Here is a 3,900-nt window from a genome sequence, read left to right as displayed (position 1 = left end):
CAGTCTTTAGTACACGGATTCACATAACTATCAGTATTTAGTACAGAGGTTCAAATAACTATCAGTATTCTGTAGAGATTCACATAACTATCAGTCTTTAGTAAAGAGATTCACATAACTATCAGCCTTTAGTACACGGATTCACATAACTATCAGTATTTAGTACAGAGATTCACATAACTATCAGTCTTTAGTACACGGATTCACATAACTATCAGTATTTAGTACAGGGATTCACATAACTATCAGTCTTTAGTACACGGATTCACATAACTATCAGTCTTTAGTACACGGATTCACATAACTATCAGTATTTAGTACAGAGATTCACATAACTATGCTTTCAGTTTAGGAATTCACATAACCATCTGTCTTCAGTGCAGGAATTCACATATCTATAAATCTCCCAGAAATTTACTCAGAGGTGTTGTTATGCCAATTTATACATTAACTGGCCTTTTCAAAATGTATTGTAATTTTTTGATCATCTTGTCTATCTTGATATCAATCTCCGGGGACGTATATACAGTCATTATTTGACTAGGGTTGGCCTGTAGTCACATATTTAACGGTGTTCGGTTACATATAGACAGCTCAGACAAAGTAGACAATATATTGATTATGGGGACTGATAGTGCGGGATTGGTTATCAACTAAGTAGATGTGTTATGAGGCTTTATGACTGTCTCTCGAGGGACTCTAAATCCCCATCACACAATACACATCATTGACTGTCTCTTTAAACATTGTCCATGAAACAGCATGATTCAAAACATCATCTGCATTACACCTTACTTTGAAACCTCATCTACGTTAAACCTCACCTCAAAACATCATAAGACCTTACATCATTCAAGATCACATCATATGTCAGGTTTACACAAAACATCAAGGTCACAGACAAATACATCAAGGTCACACTCCAACATATCAATATCACACACAAATACATTTAGGTCACACTCCAATATGTCAAGGTCCCTCCCTACATCAAGGTCACATCATACATAAAGGTCAAAGCATACATCAAGGTCACACCATCCATCAAGGTCATACCGTACATCAAGGTTAAATCATACATCAAGGTCATACCATACACCAAGGTCATACCGTACATCAAGGTCATATCATACATGAAGGTCACACCATACTGAAGAACCTCAGATTTCTCCCGAGAAGGGATAAAACCTAGGCGAAGAAGAGTTGTCAAGACCGACCTGGTGCTGCAACAAAGTCACACCATATATTAAGGTCATAACAAACATCAAGGTCATAACATACATCAAGGTAACATCAAGTTCACACCATACATCAAGGTCATACCATTCATCAAAGTCACACCATACATCAAGGTCACACCATACATCAAGGTCACGTACACCATAAATCAAGGTCACACACACCATACATCAAGGGTACACACACACACCATTCGTCAAGGTCACACCATAAATTGAGGTCACACCTAGAATATGAGAACAATTGAAGACACAGTACATCGGATACCTTGAAACATCATTTTGAAAAACAATAATGTGATAGATATAACTACTTTGGCATCTAAAGCTGCTTCCTTCTCTGTAACCAGCCTCCGGAGTCACATCAAATTTGTTTTGGCCATGAAAAAATTTTTTAGTCTACACTCAGCAAATAAACATGTTCGGTTGGCTCTCAGCTGTGTTAGAATTTAGAATTTATAACAGAGAGCATCTCTATAAATCATCCTGATCCCAAATTACTTGAGCTGTCTTCCAAATTGTTAGCCTTGTATACAAGTAAACATTATACAGGTCCCCAAGCTTCACTTAAGCACCAATATGTTTTACTGCTACATGGAAGTATACACATTTGTCTGAACATGATCATGATTTTTTTGTACAATTAGTTTGCTATTATTCAACAATTACATGTAAAACCAGAGTCATAATACGCAGTGCCAGTAAAACCTAGTTCCTTATCTTTTCCTTCTCATCCATCAAAAGATAACTTATTCATTAAAACATTGGACATCATATTTGTTCCCAATAATGAATAAAAGCATCTTGTTTGCTTTGAATGATAAAAAAAAAAACCCATAATAGTCTTTGTTACTGCATATTTTCCACCTTTCACAATAGAAAATTGTGGACGATAAATCACTTACTACACTGAACACATACTTCCCGTTCAGGGCCATTCATGATTATATGACCATGAAAGGGGTGTGTGTGTGTGCAGTGGCCTGTGATAACAAATTCTGTAAGAAAGGGGAGATAAGCAATAATTAAACAATACTTACTAACCAAGGGGATAAATCAGGGGTCAATCTGTTTACCTGTTGTATACCTATGTTGTACCTATGTATACCTGGACAAATGATATTTTTTACCTGTACCCTACCTGGGCAAGGGATCAATCTTTTTACCTGTACCCTACCTGGGCAAGGGATCAATCTTTTTACCTGTTCCCTACCTGGGCAAGGGATCAATTGTTTTACCTGTACCCTACCTGGTCTAAGGATATTTTTTTAATATGTACCCTACCTGGGCAAGGGATCAATATATCTATCTGTTACCTATGTGTGAAAGAAGAACTCTTTATACCTGGATTAAATAATAATTACAGAGTTGAGACACCAACAGACAGTGTCATGTGAGGTATCTAGGGAGACACCAACAGACAGTGTCATATGAGGACGGATGTCTAGGGAGACACCAACAGACAGGGTCATATGAGGTATCTAGGGAGACACCAACAGACAGTGTCATATGAGGTATATATGAAGACACCAACAGACAGTGTCATATGCGGTATCTAGGGAGACACCAACAGACAGTGTCATATGAGGTATCTAGGGAGACACCAACAGACAGTGTCATATGAGGTATCTAGGGAGACACCAACAGACAGTGTCATATGAGGTATCTAGGGAGACACCAACAGTGTCATATGAGGTAACTAGGGAGACACCAACAGACAGTGTCATATGAGGTATCTAGGGAGACACCAACAGTGTCATATGAGGTATCTAGGGAGACACCAACAGACAGTGTCATATGAGGTATGTAGGGAGACACCAACAGCCAGAGTCATATTAGGTATCTAGGGAGACACCAACAGACAGTGTCATATGAGGTATCTATGAAGACACCAACAGACAGTGTCATATGAGGTATGTAGGGAGACACCAACAGCCAGAGTCATATGAGATATGTAGGGAGACACCAACAGCCAGTGTCATATGAGGTATCTAGGGAGACACCAACAGACAGTGGCATATGAGGTATCTAGGGAGACACCAACAGTGTCATATGAGGTAACTAGGGAGACACCAACAGACAGTGTCATATGAGGTATCTAGGGAGACACCAACAGTGTCATATGAGGTATCTAGGGAGACACCAACAGACAGTGTCATATGAGGACGAATGTCTAGGGAGACACCAACAGACAGTGTCATATGAGGTATCTAGGGAGACACCAACAGACAGTGTCATATGAGGTATCTAGGGAGACACCAACAGACAGTGTCATATGAGGTATGTAGGGAGACACCAACAGACAGTGTCATATGAGGTATGTAGGGAGACACCAACAGCCAGGGTCATATGAAGATGTGTGTCTGGGGTGACACCAACAGACAGTGTCATATGAGGACGGATGTCTAGGGGACACCAACAGCCAGCGTCATATAAGGACAGGTGTCTAGGGGACATCAATAGACATGGTCATATGAGGACAGGTGTCTAGAGGGGACACCAACAGCCAGGGTCATATAAGGACAGGTGTCTAGGGGACATCAATAGACATGGTCATATGAGGACAGGTGTCTAGAGGGGACACCAACAGCCAGGGTCATATAAGGACAGGTGTCTAGGGGACATCAATAGACAGGTGTCTAGGGGACATCAATAGACAGGT

Source organism: Pecten maximus, chromosome 5 (genome assembly GCF_902652985.1).
Source record: "Pecten maximus chromosome 5, xPecMax1.1, whole genome shotgun sequence".
NCBI lineage: Eukaryota > Metazoa > Mollusca > Bivalvia > Pectinida > Pectinidae > Pecten > Pecten maximus.
The sequence above is the reverse complement of the archived record's forward strand: the minus strand, read 5'-3'. Positions refer to the sequence as shown.